Below are 19,062 nucleotides of genomic sequence, written 5' to 3'. Positions count from 1 at the left end.
CATAAGTTGTTTGAGGTACCTTTAATTCAGCAGTTTCAGGGCTGCCATCAGCATTTACCATCAAGGCATAGTTCACCTCATCTTCAGAATCTGAAGAGTCTGTCCAGCTTTTCTTCTTCGTGAAAAGTGCCTTGCCTTTGTCACTTTTTCCTTTCTTGTAGTCAGGAGATATGTGGTCTTTCTCACCACAATTGTAGCATTTGACATTTGAGTAATCTCCTCTGTCAGACGTTCCTCCTCTGCCTTCAGATTTTCTAAAACCCTTCTTATCAGTACTTTCGCCTTTCTTGAAAAACTTATTTCCCCTTCTGAATTTCCTGTAGGCTATCTTTGTGATACCCTTCACCATAAGAGCACACAATTTCATCATCTCTTCATCATCATCTATTTCAGGTAAACTTTCAGTTTCTGAATCATCATCATCAGAACTTGATGATTTTGAATCAGATATGAGAGATTTTCCTTTTCCTTTCCTTGAGACAGCCACTTTGGGGAATATCTCCTCGGCCTTAAGAGCAACTGTCCTTGACTTTCTCCCTTGTCTCTTGCTTCTTTGATCCATCTCAAGTTCATAAGTCTTGAGCATACCATAAATTTCATTAAAAGTAGTTTCATCAAGAACATAGTTGTCTCTTATAATAGTAGCCTTCAAATCCCAACTTTCAGGAAGAGCTAGAAGGAATTTTAGATTTGAATCTTTAAGATCATATTCCTTGTCCACCAGTGACAGATCATTCAAGAGTTTGACAAACCTGTCATATAAGTCAGTTAATGACTCATCACTTTTTGAGTCAAAGTGCTTATACTCTTGAGTGAATATAGTCCTCCTGTTCTTCTTGATTGCATCAGTTCCCTGACATCTTGTTTCCAAAGTATCTTATATCTCATTTGCAGTCTTGCAGTGAATTACCCTGTTTGACTTGACATTATCAATGGCACTATCCATCAAATGCCTTACCTTTGCATCCTTGGCAATGGATGAGATATCTTCAGCTGTGTACTCACTTTTCTCCTTTGGTATAGTCTTTGCTGGCTGATCTGCAACTACAACAGAGAGCTTGGTTGGCTTATGCGGTCCTTCATTAATTCTGTCAAGGTATTCTGGATCGGTAGCTTCCAGAAACATAGCCATCTTCACTTTCCATATGGGGTACTCAGAAGGTCTTAGTATGGGAACCCTTATAGTCTCATATCGACTGTGGATTTGAGTCTTTTGAGTTTCTTCAGTTTTGGCGGGCTTGGTTGGATTTTCTGCTTCTTCAGACATGATTGTTTTAGATCTTTACTGTATGTGTGTTAACAGATAGGCTCTGATACCATTGTTAGGTCACACAACACTGTAGAAGGGGGTTGAATATAGTGTAGAATACAATCAAATCGATTTCGAACACAAGCAACAGTAAACAGATATATTCGATATAATAAACTCTGTTACAATGGAACTGTTCTCTCTCAATAATGAACAAATATCACGAGAGCTGCTAGGTTACTATGTATAATCTTCTCGATAATGATAACACATATAGTGTAAACCTATGTCTGTGTTTATATAGTACACAGTTACAAGATAACTTCTAATTGATATGGAATATAATTCTGTCTCCTAAAATATATTAATCAGATATCTTATATAATTATGTAAGTCCTCTAACTCTTTCCATGCATATCTTCTTTTTGTATTAGTCTTGATCGTCTTTCCTGTAAATCAGCTTCCTTTCTTAGCGGTTAGTCCTCCAGTACTTAAGTTCTGATATCCATCTTCTGATATTATCTTCTGATAATCTAAGTCCTGATATCCTTAAGTTCTGACTTCCAATAAGTACTGATTCCAGTAAGTACTGATATTTCCTATTTATTAAGATCTGAAAACTAAACATGAAACATATTAGACATGACATCTCAAATATATCTAACAGGTAATTTAGAAATCGTTTCCGTTTTTCAAAAATCAACGGATTAGGACCCCACCGGGACGTCAAAGACCATAAAATTCATGTTTTCATTTTTATAGAACTATACATATTTCAAATACCCAGTGTTTTTATATTTTTGAATTATTCACAATTTTTGGGGAATTTTGATTTAAATATTATATTTTATTACTTTTAAAATTATTATTTTGGGGCTTAATTATTTTAATTATGGGAATAAAAACACCCTTAATTTATTTTGGATATATACTTTTAGATAATATAAATAGTTGCAACAAATTTATTTTATTTAATAAAAATCAGAAAATAAAAACAAAAATCAAGGAACTTGTTCTTGGGGGTGTTCTTGACTTGGAGAATCAATCCTTTTGTTCCTAGTGATTTTGATTTCGGTTTTTGAAGTTTGAGTATCCAAAATGAAGCCTGAATCATCAGCTTCATACTCGTACTATCAGATTCAACAAACGGTAATCAAATCAAAATTTCGATTTTTCGTTTATAACCCTCGAATTTGGGGTTTTAATATCTGATGATTGTGGGTTGTTTTAATTGATATAGATAGCTTTATCATGATTTAGGGATTCGAATGATACTAATTTGGTATTCGTTTTGTTCGTGGATAGTTATGATCATGTTCTTGTTTTTTTTAAAATTTAAGTTCAATTTTTCTGAAGATTGTTGATGATTCGAAGTTCTTATTGATTGTAGTAGATTATACGTGATACAAGATTTATTTTGATATCTTAATATCGAATTTTGGTTAAGAAATGAGCGAGTTGATATTTTGGCCGGATTATCCGAACTTTCCGTCGGAGTTAATGGAGTTTTTATCGGCGGTTAGATTCTGGGTTCCGGCTGAGGTGATTATGGTTGGTTTTCGACTACTGGAGGGATACAGAATGGATTAATGCCAAAAACGTAGTGATTGGAGATCGTTTGTGGGATGATGGGGGTTTTTCCGGTGACCGGAATGGCCACCGGTTTCTGGGTAGCCCAGATTCCAGCGACCCGTTCTTGGTCCGCCGCCCCTGTTCTTCAAGACCCGTTTAGGGACCCGATTACCTGATTCTGACCCGACAATCAACCCGCTTTTAATCCAATTTTCCCCAATTCCCTTTTAGAAATCTGTTTGTGCAAATTTTATTTTAAAAATTAATTTAAAATTCTTTTTTCTTATTTTTAAACTTTATTTATGTTAATTTTAAAAATTATTTACTTATTATTTATAATTCTAAAAATTATTTTCTTAATTATTTTAAATTCCAAATATTATTTCTTTTATTATTTTCAAAGATCCATATTTTTTTAATTATATATAATTTTTTTAATTGATTATTTATAGATTTAACTAATTGGTTAATTAATTCATTTAATCAATTAATTTTATTTATAAATAGTTAAATAAAATACAATTATTTATAATTAATTCAAATAAATTCTAAAAATTATTTTTAAACTTTTAAAAATTATATTTTGGTATTTATAAATCAATTAATATTATTATTAATTGATTTATTCTCATTTAAATCTTATTTTATTCATAATAAATAAACCGTTTGTCCGTTTAATACGAAACGAACGCATACAGACTCAGAAAAACGTTACGCTTCCAATAAAAATACTTTTGAGACCTAATTTATTTTGTATTGCAATGTCATTTGATTGGTGAGTCATTTTGAGTCGGTATCTGATCGATAACTACCGTTATTGACCTGATTTCAATTCTGAACGTACTAAGACATATCTTATGACGATCTGACTTATGTGTTACATGAAATATGTGATTACGTGATACATGAATAATATGATTACGTGTTACGTGATATGCATGCTATCTTTTGACGGTTTTAGAATGCCATGATTAGTTATAAACGATCGGGTAGATGTCAAGACGTATAGTTATGTCGATTGAGTTTGGTTCCGTCAATTAAGATAGTCCTTTTATTTGTAGAATCAAGTAGCACGGAGTGCAGTCAAGGGTTAGACGGAGTCAGTAGCCAGCAGTTGTAAGCCAAGGTTATAGTGAAAGGTTATCAAGCATACCAGGCAAGTATCCTTTCCTTCACTTATCGTTCAAGTGATATTATCATAAATCCTATTGTGCAAATATTCCTCAGTTTTCTTGTGGTATGATTGCAAATACCTATACATTCATTTATTGTTCAAGTGATACTTAATCTGAACTCTATTATACAAGTTCTATACTATTCTAAGTTCAGAATAGTTAAACATTTTATATTTCACTACAAATTACTCTATATAGTGGAACGTTGAATTGAGATTAGCGAATAACTAATTGTTCTAGTTATTTCGCCATCAGTTGTTGAGATAACTTCATACCATGAGAAATGGGGAGTTATATTGTTAAGGATGTCATTTGATTCGACTCCTTTGATCAAAATATTTTATGGATTGGATGAATGCGTAAGTGACCGGGACGGACGGTCCAGCGGAGGGCTATACATTATATGAAATATTATGATATAACTTGTGCCACAGGCAGATATATTGCCTTTTTATTTGAGTACTCATATTTTGGGACATGTTTCTACGAACCATGATCTAATACTATCACACGGGATGATCAACATGTGATAGTACGTCCGTCGGAGATAGATACCAATCTAAAAATTATCGTTTATTGCTGATAGCTCATGAAGCTTTTATTATTGATCAAACGTCACTGGTTTTATCCTGTTATTTAGATATTATCAAAATTTGGTTTATCATTTAAAGCATACACTTCATACGGCTTGCTGAGCATTTCTTCGCCCATACTTGTTTATTATTATAATCTTTCATCTAGGCTAGAGCAGGCTTGAGATCTAGGTTTGTTCAGAAGTTGAATGCTTGTAAATAGTTTGGTGTGTTTTCCAGGTAGACTGTTTTGGGACGCTTGACTAGTCTAGAGGTTTGTACTAAAATTTGAATAGATTGTAAATCTAAATAAACTTATGGGTTGTAATAACATTTGGTTTGTATTAGTGCATGTTCCATACTATAACCTATTATCGATCCAGTTGCATGCAAGGGGTCATATTTATTATCTTATTCCGCTGTGCCTATTTTATTTTTGTTTATCGGATAATGACCCCCAAATCTAGACCCCGGGTTTGGAGAGCATCACAGGTTGATATCAGAGCTACAGGTTATGGTCACTGAAACAGGCTTAGGATTGTCATAAGTGAGCCATAGGAAGATCACATAAGATAAGCGCATGTAGTTTAGCTCTTATGGAGTTAAATTTAGGTTTTGGGCTGGTTTATAGTTAAGTTGTTCAGGTTCCCTGTTTTGTGTTCGGCTCTTGGCTTTTGTGCCATTGCTTTGCTATTTTGTTGGTTTTTGAGGATGGTAAGAAGTGATGAAAGAGGTTGGAAGGTTTTGTTGCAACCCTATCCACCATTTGTTGGTTTATTTGAGATTTTGAGCAAGAGTTTAAAAGATTTGGATAATTTTTCATAAATCTTCTTTGTCCTATTATTCTTGAGATAATAGGCAGGATTATGTGATAATCATGCCGCATGTGTTAATATGGTAGCAAGTTTATGATATTTTGAAAAAAGATAATGCTTGGGAATTTTGATATGGTAAAGGATTGCTACATATTTGACATAATGCTTGACATATTATTATATATGTTTCTTGTTTCTTACCAGAATAATGGCACCAAAGAGGAGGAGTAATTCAGGAGAGGATCGTATAGAGAGTCGTACAGATCCAGCGCTTGTCCAGATGTTGGGACTGATGCAGCAACAGGTGTTGCATCTTACGCAGCAGCAACAGGTGTTGCATCTTACGCAGCAGCAATAACAACAGCAACAGCAATAGCAGCAGCAAGCAGCAGCACCACCTGCAGTGACTTTTAAGCAGTTTCAAGCTGTGAAACCACCTGAGTTCAAGGGAAGTGTTGACCCCGTGGAATCCAATGCATGGCTTAAAGAGATTGAGAAGGCTTTTGACCTAGTAGGAGCAGGAGCTGAACAGAAGACCAAGTTTGCCAGCTATTTCCTGAAGGGCGAGGAAAACTATTGGTGGGAATCCACACGAGCGTTGGAAGGAGGTGAGGTTGTAACTTGGGAAAGGTTTATAGAGTTGTTCCTGGGGAAGTATTTCCTGAGGTACATGAAAAATCAAATGAAGATCAAGTTCTTGAACCTGACACAGGGTGATCTTACTATCGCTGAGTATGAGGCCAAGTTTACTGAGTTGGCAAGGTTTGTACCAGATCAGGTGGATACAGATGAAAAGAAGGAAAGAAGGTTTGAACAAGGACTAAAGTTTTGGATTCAGAATAGAGTGGCCATGTTTAAGTTGACTTCATATGTAGCTATGGTTCAGAATGCAATGGTGATTGAGAGTAGAAGCGACATGTCTCAGAAAGGAAAGGACGGAAAGAAAAGGAAAATACAAACCTCAAGAGGAGGTCAACAACAAGAAAATTTCCAGAGTCGTTTCAATAAAAAGGCTAGAAATTCAGGATAATAAGAATGGGGGATTCAGAAAACCACAATCAGGAAATGGAGGACAAGGTAGCCGTTTTCAGAATTCAAATCAGCAGAGGCCCAATCGTCCACCAATACCGGATTGCCAATTTTTTTGCAGAAAGCACTTTGGGAATTGTAATGCCAATGTTACGTGTTTCCAGTGTGGTAGGAAGGGACACTTTGCTAATGTGTATCAGAATCCGACCCAAGGTCAGAATTTGGGAGCTGTTTGTTATAAATGTGGAAAGCCAGGGCATATCGCCAGAAATTGTCCAACACAAGGTACAACGAGTAACACACCAAGGATCATAGGTGCTCCATCTTAGGGTGTGCCAAGGATTAAAGGACCACCAGCTCAACCCAAAGCCAGGACATTTAACATGACAATTAAGGATGTTGTTCAGAGTTCAGACGTGTACGCTTCCAGTCAACTCTGTAGATGCTAAAGTTTTAATTGATTCTGGAGCTACAAGATCATTTATTTCTCAAGATTTTGTCTATAAACTGCATTGTGAAGTTAAATTGTTAGACCAAACGTTAATGATAGAGCTAGCTAATAAGAACCAAGTTTCCGTCGACCGAATGTACCCGAGGTGTGACATTGAGATAGGAGGACATCATTTTTATGCCAACTTGATACCATTTAAGTTGGGAGAATTTGATGTTATCTTAAGAATGGATTGGTTGTCAGAGAATAACGCTCCTTCAGATATTGGATAGTAAGAAGAAGGTGATATTTCGAGGAAGTAAGCAGGAAAAGAAGTTTTTAATGATAGCTCAAGTGAAGAAGTTATTATGTCAGAATTGTGAGGCATATTTGGCCCATGTGATTGATACCAGTCAAGAAGTTCCTGTGCTTGAGGCAATTCCAGTTGTCAATGAGTTTCCAGATGATCTTCCAGGGTTACCTCCCGATAGAGAAATTGAGTTTGCGATTGATGTGGCACCCGGAACAGAACCAGTTTCTAAAGCTCCGTATCGAATGGCACCAGTGGAGATGAAAGAATTGGCAACTCAGCTGTAAGATATTTTGGAGAAAGGAGTTATAAGACCCGATGTATCCCTGTGGGGCGCACCAGTGTTTTTCGTCAAGAAGAAAGATGGTAGTATGCGGCTATGTATTGATTATCGGGAATTGAATAAGCTGACCATTAAGAACAAGTATCTGTTGCCAAGGATTGATGATTTGTTTGACCAACTGAAAGGCGCTGTATGGTTTTCTAAGATTGATTTAAGATCTGGATATCATCAACTGAAGATCAAGCCAGAAGACATTCCGAAAAGAACATCCGGAACCAGGTATGGGCATTATGAGTTTTTGGTAATGGCATCTGGATTAACAAATGCACCAGCAGTTTTTATAGATCCAATGAATCGAGTATTTAAGAAGTATTTGGATAAATTCGTGATTGTGTTCATAGATGACATTTTGATCTATTCAAAGACAAAAGGAGAGCATGCAGAGCACTTGAGGATAGTTCTGGAGATACTGCGACAGGAGTAATTGTACGCAAAGTTTTCCAAGTGTAAATTTTGGTTAAAAGAAGTACGATTTCTTGGGCACGTGATTAGTAATAAAGGAGTGAAAGTGGATCCGTCAAAGATTGAAGCAATAATCAACTGGGAGAGACCAAAAACACCAACAGAAGTAAGAAGTTTCATGGGACTGGTAGGTTACTACAGAAGATTTGTACAAGATTTTGCGAAGATAGCTACGTCGTTGACAAAGCTCACCGGAAAGAACCAGAAGTTTGAATGGGACGAGAAATGTGAAGAGAGTTTCCAGGAATTAAAGAACAAATTAGTATCTTCTCCAGTGCTAGTCTTGCCAGATGATCGGGGAAACTTTGTGATCTACAGTGTTAGGCCTCAATGATACTATAGAAGGGGGTTGAATATAGTATCTACAATCAATTTGATTATAAACACAAGTATGTAACAAAAAACAAGTTTATTCAATATATCAAACTCTGTTACAGTAGGTTTAATCTACTCTCTCAGTGATGTATGATATCACTAAGAGCTGCTAGGGTTACAATGAATAATATTCCCTTGAATGATAACACATATAGTGTAAACCCTAATCTGTGTTTATATATTACACAGTTACAAGATAACTACTAATTGATATGATAATGATTCTGTTTCCTAGAATACATCAATCAGAGATTATCTATTGCAGTCCTATAGCTGTCCAATTCTTCATGCATATCTTTACTTGTTTAATCCAGATCCTCTCCTGTAAATCAGCTGCTTTCCTTATCCCTGAAGTGTATCTGCACTTAAGTACTAATGTAAGTCCTGATGGCTTAAGTTCTGATAACTTCATGTCTTCAGTAAGTTCTGATTTCCAGTTAAGTTCTGATAATAAGTTCTGAAACTAAACAAATCAGATTAGACATGATATCACAAATATATCGAACAATCTCCCCCAATTTGTAAATTATGAAAAATATACAAGTTAACAGATTTGATGATGTCAAAAACATTTAAGTATAAATGCAATGAGATATTATTTTAAATAGCTAAATAAAACTTACAGTACATGTAGCTTTACCAATATCACTGGATCAATCTGCATCCAAAGTGATTCCTTGTAAAGTATGTTACCAGCTTGTCCTCAGCATTTCTTAGAACTTCAACTAACTGTGCTTTGACTTGCATCAGTTCTTCATCTTCATTATCACCAATATGATAAATGGCTGCTCTGAGTGCAGGAATTGATGCTCTTTCAAGCCCATCTCCAAGTCTGATAATTCTGGGATGTGAAGAGTCTTCATTGTAGCATAAACACTTTCCCTTCAGAATTACTTCAATCTTGGCAGACTTCTTCTTTATAGAAACTTCCCTTCCATCATCTTCAGTGATTTTTGGAATGTATTCAGAAGCTTTTGCACCAGAAATTCTGAGAAGATCTCTTATAGCCTTCAAAATGTAATCAGACCATCTTCTTGTAACATCAGATTTTACTTCCAGAAGGTAGTGAATATGTTGAAGCTCTTTGATAGACTTCTTTAGCACATCAGAATCTGCTAGTCTGTAAGTTCTGCCATCATTGAGAAACAGGATCAATTTTTCTTTAACTTTTGATTCATCATGAGTATCCATGATAATTTGAGCAGACAACACTTTGTCAATGTGCTTTTGTTTGATTTCTTCATATGGTTTGTCTGTCAAAAGGAAAGGATCTCCGAGAGTAACTGCTACTCCTGTTTGTCTCTTTTCTTTGTCAGAACCTACCAGACTTGTCTCTAGCTTGTTTAGGTCTAAACCCAAAGGATACAAGCTGATTCAACATTAGATTGGTCTTAGGTTCCACTGGAGTAGCTTTGTTGCATATCAGCTTCTTTTTCTGATCAAGTGTTAAGCTATTTATGTCAACTTGAGCAGTGTCATAGGTTGATGTCTTGATAAATTGGTCAGGATTTGCAGTTTCATCTGTAGCTTGCTGTTCTGAAATATCTTCACTCTGAACAACTTGAGCTATGTCAGAGGTTGTCTTAGATTCTTCTGTCATCCTCTTTCTCTTCAGAGTTTCAACTATTTCATCTTCAGCAGCAGTATCATTAAAGACTTGAACCATCTTGCACACAGGATCCATCAGAACTTGAGGAATCTTCATCTTCTATTTCTTGACTGTCTCCCCAACTTTTCCTTTTCCCTTGTCTTTGGGATCAGTAGTAGATTGAGATCTAGTCCTTGATCTAGGAATCTCTGTGGCAGATCTTTCTCTTATCACTATACCTTTCTCCTTAGGTTTGGGAGGCTTCTTTGCATTAGAAGCTTTAGGCTGTAGTTTTGACTTTTCAGCATTAAATCTTGCTTCTTCTTCTCTAAGTTCCTCTAAATCCACTCCTAGATTATCCTGAAGGAACAGTCTCTTTGCAAGTTCCTCATCTAAGGCTTGAATCTTAGGATCCCTGTAAAAAAAGGTTGCCTTCTTTCCCCTGAACTTTAAGGTTTGCATGAATTTCTTCGAGTCTTGACTCCCACCTTGAATGAGAACATCAGACTTTGTCATCAGAATTTGATTATTAGAACCTGCTATCAGAACTTGATTTTCAATTTCAGAACTTGTGAGCAACAAAGTTTGATCTGTAGCTGAAGTCTTCTTTCCTTCCTTATCACTCCTCTGAATAATAGATTTATCAGAAATCTTACTATCAGGTACTTTCTGAATAGGAATTCTGCTAACTTGCTTTCCTTGACTTTGACCTTTGCCCTTGCTAGGGTTTCCCTGGTCATCTTCAGAATTATCCATTTTCTTCAGTGCCTTGCTAATTGAGCATTTGGACTTAACTACCTTCTCCCCCTTTTTGGCAGTAGAGAAAGAAGGATTTTCATTGAAGATTGGATCTCATTTAACTGAGTCTGTTGATCAGCTTGATTTTGTAAGACCTCATCCAGTTGGGCCTGCTGCTTGTCCTGAACAAGCTCAATAGCATCCACTTCTTGAATTGGTCTGATAAACCTCTTCTTGTCTAGTTTGAGCACCATGTCTATCTTATCAGTTGTTTCCTGAAGTTTATCAACCTTTGCATGAGTCTTGGAGTGTAGACCTGAAGAGTTTTAGTATTGAGAGCAGTAACTTTAAGTTTTGTTTTGAAGTTAGAATTTATTAGCAACTCATCAGCTTTTGCAACATGATCTGTCAGAATAGTTGGGATGGGAATGAAGTCAGGTTCATTCCACTTCTTTGTCCATTTACAACTCCTTTATGAGTGTCCTCCCAAGGAACATGAGCATCTTCTTCATCAAATTTAAACAGTGCCTCCTTGCCAAGGATTGGAGCATGGACTGGAGCACTTGCTGGAGCACTGTCTCCAGAATTTGATAAAATCTCATCATCTTCTGATAACACCAGAGTGTGTGTAATTGAAGGAGATTCTGGAGCAACTTCATCTGTTTCCAAATTCTGATCTTCAGGTTCCAAATCCAGAATTGGTGTAGTAGGAATTTCAACATTTAGTATTGGAGAAACAGGTGGAGTTGACTCTTTTGCTGGTGGTGCTTCCAGATACAAAACATTTGGAATATTTAACATGTGAATGTCAATTTCAGGACTTAACTCTGAATCTTCAACTGAGGCAGTTTCTTTGAATGGAGAGTGAGGTGGAGAAATCACAGATTCTTGTACAGGTTCTGATCTGTGGACTTCAGGAATTTTAGATTCTTGAATCAGAACTTCTTCAGGTGCTGGAAGGGCTTCAATCACAATAGGTTCTGATGAGATCAGAGATTCCTAATCCCCTTCCTCAGCATCTTCAGTATCCTCAGATTAAGTTTGTGCAATATGTACACCTGCTCTAGTCTTCCTTGATTTTCTAGATGGAGGAGTGACATGTTCTGTATCAGAATTTGAAGACCTCTTTTCTTTTCTGAATGCCAGAAGCTTCAGTTACTTTCTCCTTCTGAAGAGTTGACTCTTCAGCTTCTATTGTCACAGGTTCTGATGCAGGAACCTGGACATGTTCTTCCTCGTCTGATTCATCTCTCAGAATCAGCCTTTTCTTTCTCCTTGGTGAAGATTGAGGAACAGATTTAACTCTTGAGGTTTTGGATTTGGGTCTGGACTGTGAAGTGCTGACAACAGGTTATGATGTTGGTAGTTGTGAGGTAGACTATGGTTGTTGAGTAGTGGATGGTTGTGATGGTGCTACATTATCAAATTTGGCTGTGTATATCTTGGGGTGAGAGTTTACTAAGCACTATTTTACAGATTGAGGAATTTGAAGAGGTCTTAGTATGTCTTTCTTATTATCAGCAGATAACAAGTTTGTGAAGGTCCTTTTATGAAGTTTAAAAGGTTGAAGCAAGTCACTAAAGACTTGGGGCTTATTAGAACAACAAAAACTGTAAATAAGCTTACAGAACCTAGCAAAATAAATAGTATTTGGGTTCTCTTTCATCTTATCCCCAATAAAACCCAAAATAGCAGTAGCATAATCAAAATGAGTTTGATTAAGAAGTGCATACCCTATTTGCTGAATCAGAATTGGAATTACATCAAAATTGGAGCATTTGTTGGCAAAGGCTCTGGTGATGCAATCGAAAAAGAACTCCACTCCCTTTTGATGTAGGGCCTCTTCAGTTGTCCCAGCTTGGACAGACTTTACTCATAGCCAAGATTGGCCATCATGCTCTGTAGAAGTGGATCCCCAATCGGAGCATTGAAAGTACAATTTTCTGGCAAATGCAGAGCTTGTCAAAAAGTAGACAGGGTAACTAGGTGCTCATCTTCCCCAGTTTTGAAAATGATGCTTGGAGACCCATCTTCTCCACCATTATCATAGACTCCAGACCTCCAAAACTCCAGTATTTGTGTTCCTGAGAGTGCTTGTGGTTGGGTCAAAGCATATCCAATATCACTACGAGCAAAAAAATCTTGAATGAAGTGAAGATCTGAAGGAGCATCGTCCTTGCTGAGAATAGCCATATAGTTGTTGGGGACGAACTTGGCTCCATTAAAGATAACATCCTTTGGTGCCATTTATGTGAGAAATTAAGTGAAATAATGTGTTTGTAGAAAGTGTTTGATAAAATGCCTGTAAGAAAGTCTGTCAGAAAATAGAGAGAAAAAGAGAGAGAGAGAGAGAGAGAGAGAGAGAGAGTAAAAGAAATAAGAGATAAAGTAAGAGAGAAGGTAAAATATTTGTATAATCTTTTATCTCTAATATTTATACTCTTTCCACTCAACGGCTCTTTTTGGAAGTAAAACCGGCATAGTTACACCTGTCATGCGGTAAATAGTCAAGGCAGTAATTAGTGGGCACGGGAAATGTGCAGTAATTATTGCACACATGCATATGTAAAAATTAACACACAACCCATTAATCAAATAATTATTACTGTTTTTATCTCACCTAATTATTTTCTGAAAAAATGACCGTTACAGTAAAAATTAATAATAAGTCAACCAATTAAAATGTGACACGTAAGCATCAGAGTTTGCATCAGAATTGACTATTATCAGATGTTAACGGTCATCAGAACATGGCTTCTGTACTCAACAAAATAAATGAATGTTCCTGTGTTTCTTCATAAATACTGACTGGTTTCTTCAGAGTTTAATCATCAGAACATAATCAGAACTTGTCCTCAGAATTTATTCAAATAATACTTAACTGTTTATCAGAAACAACTTAATCACCACAGTAATTTTCATCATTCATATGGAGTGATAGTGTGTGTATGTGCAAATGATCAGATAAAGATTAAAGTCTGATAAACTTCGGTATATCTTAGAAATAAGGCATAACTAAGAAAAATGCTTAAAATCTGTCTTGAATTGTGAAGTCTACTTTAGAATAAAGTTATGCAAGAATCCACATCAACTGTTTGTGCTTATTTTATGCATCTTTTTAAATTCTTTTGACAAGGGCTTCTCAGTGTAAATGAGTTACAACTACCATCAGAATTTATGCTATTATCAGAATATTTCTCCAATAATCAGAGAATATGAAAAGTCACCAAGAAAAATTAATTTGTTTTTCTAATGCATATAACTTAATACCAGCAATGCACTTGGATCTTCCCTTTCACATAAATTACTCTAGATCTCAAAGGAGTACCTGATTTCAATTTTTTTTAGATAAGTGAGGCTTATCAAACATGTGGTTCATCCTTAAGATTTACTGATATCAGAATTTGACAGATAGGAAGCAATAATCTAGTTTGTGACTTAGTAATAAGATACAGGAAGTAAATTTGACTAAGATCAAAATCAGAATTTTCTTGTGTTATTGATTTCCACATAAATAACTAATTCAAACATGGGATACATAGTTTGTTAAAGACTACTAAGTCAGCATCAAACAAAATAATCCTCATTGGATTGAATAGTCACAGAATATTCAAAACTCTTTCAGAGTTTATAGAATCACATCAGATAATAAGTAGTGTTTAATATGTTACAATATAAGCACATATTATATTGAGATAAGAAAATATGTAAACACTGATCATAAAGTCTAATGTATGAGAACAAAAACTAAACAGATTTTGAGAAAGAACCTGAAACCATTCCAAGTTCATTTACCAGTCTTGTAAAAGTAGCTTCACATAGTGGTTTTGTGAAGATATCTGCTAATTGTTGATCTGTTGGAACAAAATGCAATTCCACTGTATCTTTCATCACATGTTCCCTTATGAAATGGTACCTAATGCTGATGTGCTTTGTCATTTAGTGTTGAACTGGAATTCCTGTCATAGAAATAGCACTTTGATTATCACGGTAAATGGGTATTTTAGAAAATTCTAACCCATAGTCCAGTAACTAATTCTTCATCCACAGAATCTGTGCACAACAGCTTCCTGCAGCAATATATTCTGCTTCTGCAGTTGATGTGGAAATTAATTTCTGTTTCTTGCTAAACCAAGAAACTAATCTGCCTCCAAAAACTTGGCAGCTTCTACTAGTGTTTTTCCTATCTATTTTGCATCCTGCAAAATCTACGTCTGAGTAACCTATTAGCTTAAAATATGATTCCCTGGGATACCACAATCCTAGATCAGCTGTACCCTTGAGGTACTTGAAAATTCTTTTCACAGCTATTAGATGATATTCTCTTGGATCAGCCTAAAATCTTGCACAAAGACAGGTAGCATACATGATATCTGGTCTACTTGTAGTTAAATAGAGTAAAGAGCCAATCATACCTTTGTAGTTAGTAATATCTACTGATGCTCCAGTATCTTTATCTAACTTGGTGGGAGTGGCCATGGGAGTTGATGCAGTAGAATTGTCTTGCATTCCAAATTTCTTGAGTAAATTTCTGGTGTACTTGGATTGATTTATGAAAGTACCTTCTTCAGTTTGCTTGACTTGAAGTCCCAGAAAATAACTAAGTTCTCCCATCATACTCATTTGATATCTTGACTGCATTAGCTTTGAAAACTTTTCACAGAGTTTGGCATTTGTGGAACCAAAAATGAAATCATCAATATAAATTTGGACTAAAAGTAAGTCCTTGCCATGGTTGATATAGAACAGAGTTTTATCAATTGTTCATCTGGTAAATCCACTTTGTAGATGAAATTGTGCCAGAGTTTCATACCATGCTCTTAGAGCTTGCTTTAGGCCATAGAGTGCTTTAACAAGTCTGTAGACATGATTAGGAAATTTTGGATCTACAAATCCTGGAGATTGTTCAACATATACCTCTTCCTCTAATTCTCCATTGAGAAATGCACTCTTTACATCCATTTGAAAGAATTTAAACCTCTTGTGAGCAACATAAGCCAAAAAGATTCTTATGGCTTCCAATCTAGCAACTGGAGCATATGTTTCATCATAATCAATACCCTCTTGTTGAGAATATCCTTTTGCAACCAGTCTTTCTTTATTCCTTATTATTATGCCATCACTGTCAGTTTTGTTTCTGAAAACCCATTTTATGCCAACAATGGACCTGTTCTTTGGTCTTGGTACTAGGGTCCAGACTTTATTTCTTTCAAATTCATTTAACTCTTCCTGCATTGCTTGCACCCAATCAGCATCTTGAAGAGCTTCTTCCACTTTCTTTGGTTCAGTCTGAGATAGAAAGGAATGATAGAGACATTCATTTGTTGTTGTTGTTCTAGTTCAGACACCTGCTTCAGGATCTCCAATTATTAAGTCAGGTGTGTATGATTTAGTCCACTTCCTTGCAGATGGAAGTTGATCTCTAGAACTGGATCCTCCTCCTTGATCCATGTTATCTCCATCAGCATTTTCTGATGCTCCCCTGAAGTTATGCTCTCTGAGATTCTAGAATTTGAGTTGGATCCTTCAGGATCTGAAGAATTAGAGTTTCCATAATTGTCAGAATTTGGCTCATCAAAACTTGATGAATCAGAACTTGAAGAGCCAGTGACTGGTTCTGATGCTTCTTGAGAGTCTTGAGATGTGGTATGATCATCAGCTTGCTCCCCCTGAATAGGTACATTTTCCTTTGGAGCAATTACCATAGTTTCAATGACATCAGAATTTAAACACTACCATAATTATAAATGAGATTTTATAATTATGATTATATAATTTATGATGTATGTTCTTTGTTTCTTTCTTTGTGTAGAAAATAGGTTTGTGAACAATCAATATGACTTGGGTTTCACTTTGAAAGTACAGTGAGGCCTATAGTAATGGGGTGACATATTTTGTACAAAATGCTTTCGATAATTTTGCCACAGGATCTGAACTAAGATACCCTTGCAAATATTGTAGTAATCGTTTCAGCTGGTTTTCTGAAGAAGACGTGTATGACCATCTCGTTAGTAACATTCTGTGTCCATTGTTTGTTAATTGGGTATACGAAGTGTCAACCCCTAAGTTTAAAAAAGTTGATCAGGAGATGGATTGTGATAGTGGTATGGGCCTGGGTGAAGATTTTGATAAAATGATTCGTGATGAAAGTAGAGTTAGGAATGGAATGAATGACACAACAAAAAGGTTTTATAAGCTTGTTGAGGAAGGGAAACAACCTTTGTATCCGGGGTGTGAAGAATTTACTCTTTTAGGATTTGTAGTGAAACTTTACTTATTAAAGTGCACTCATGGTTTTACCGAGGGTGCCTTTAGCGGTATTCTAAAGTTGATAAAGGAGGCATTTCCTGATGTTAATCTGCCTTCTTCTTTTAATGTGTCCAAAAATATGATTAGAGAATTAGGTCTTAATTATCAGAAAATACACGCTTGTCCCAATGATTGCATGTTGTATTGGGGGGAAAATTTAAACTTAACAAAGTGCAAATTTTGTGGGGTTTCAAGATGGAAACTCCCAAAAAACAGGACCGATGCACCTGTTTCTCCTGACTTAGAAGAAAAAAAAGTCAAAAGTTCCTGCAAAAGTCTTACGATATTTCCCGTTGAAACCAAGGCTCCAACGCTTATTCATGTATAAAGACTACTCTAAACTCATGATATGGCATGCACTAGAAAGAACAAAAGATGGAAAGCTACGACATCCGGCCGATGCAGAGGGTTGGAAGTCGATGGATGCTAACCATCCAAATTTTGCAGCGGACCCTCGAAATATCAGGTTAGGTTTAGCGGCAGATGGGATTAATCCTTATCGATCGATAAATATAAGTCACAACACTTGGCCAATTATTCTAGTGAATTATAATCTTCCTCCTTGGTTGATTATGAAACCTGAAAACTTAATTCTTTCGACACTAGTCCCTGGACCCGTGTACCCTGGTAATGATATAGATGTATATATGCAGCCACTCATCGCCGAGTTGAAAGAATTATAGGAAGTAGGTTTAGAAACCTACGATGCCTATGCTGATGAAACATTCATGTTATGTTCGAGTCTTCTCTGGACCGTTAGTGATTTTCCAGGGTATGCCATTTTATCGTGTTGGAGCACGAAAGGTAAGTTAGGTTGTCCGAATTGCCATTACTGTACTTCGTCATTGTATTTGAAGCATAGCCGTAAAGTCTGCTATATAAACCACAGAAAATTTCTACCTCCTGACCACAAGCATAGGTTTGATACTAGAAGATTTAATGGTAAGGTTGAAACTGATGTTTGCCCCCTCCATTATCTGGAAAGGATATTGAAGAATTATTGCACGGATATGAAAATTATTTTGGGAAACGAGATGCAAAGAAGAGGAAAAGGGGTGCAGATTGTCCATTTAAAAAGAAGTCTATATTCTTTCAATTACCATATTGGAGATATAATTTAATTAGACATAATCTAGATGTCATGCATATAGAAAAAAATATCTGTGATAAAATAATAGGGACTTTGTTGAATATGGGTGGTAAGACGAAAGACCATATTAGTGCCCGAAAAGATTTGCAGGAAATGGGTATTCGGAAGGTTCTTCATCCCATTAAAATTGGAAATAGCAATCGCTATGAAATCAGGGCAGCAACTTTCGACATGACGAAAAAAGAAAAAGAAAGCTTTTGTACATTATTCATGGACGCTAAGTTGCCCCACGGAACTGCATCTAATATCAGTCGATGTGTAAATGTAGTTGAACGAAAGATATTCGGGTATAAAAGTCATGATGCGCACTTTATACTCCAGTATCTACTACAATTTGCTGCTGTAACTTAAAACCAGAGGTCGCAATACCTTTAGTCAGATTAGGTGCATTTTTCTGGGGGATATGCGGAAAAGTGTTGGAGCTGGAAGAAGTTCATAAGTTGCAGGAGGAAGTTATTGAAATACTCTGCCAATTAGAAATTAACTTCCCGCCTGCATTTTTTGACATCATGGTTCACCTTCCAGTCCACTTATGTAAGGAAGTGGAATTTGGGGGACCGGTGCATCTAAGATGGATGTTTGGTATTGAGAGATATCTAGGTAAATTGAAGTCATATGTCCGAAATAGAAGTAAACCAGAAGGGTCTATAGCAGAAGGGTACCTGGAAGAAGAATGCGTGACATTTTGTTCCAGATTTCTAACTAATAGTAGAAAAACAGAGATTGAGAAGAACATAAATGTTGGATACCCCATTGGTTCGAGGAGAAACAAAGATGGAAAGTCTGTCTACTTGGCGGAACATGTTTGGATAAATGCTCATCGGTACATACTATTCAACAGTGGAAATGTCGAGATTGAGAAGCTTATCGAGTACATTCTTATTCCCTTTATATGTTCAAGTTAATATAGTAGTTTAAACTAGGAATATACATGGTGATTTTAAT

The sequence above is a fragment of the Apium graveolens genome, chromosome 9 (genome assembly GCF_009905375.1).
Source record: "Apium graveolens cultivar Ventura chromosome 9, ASM990537v1, whole genome shotgun sequence".
In the NCBI taxonomy this organism is placed as follows: Eukaryota; Viridiplantae; Streptophyta; class Magnoliopsida; order Apiales; family Apiaceae; genus Apium; species Apium graveolens.
This window is presented reverse-complemented; position numbering follows the sequence as displayed.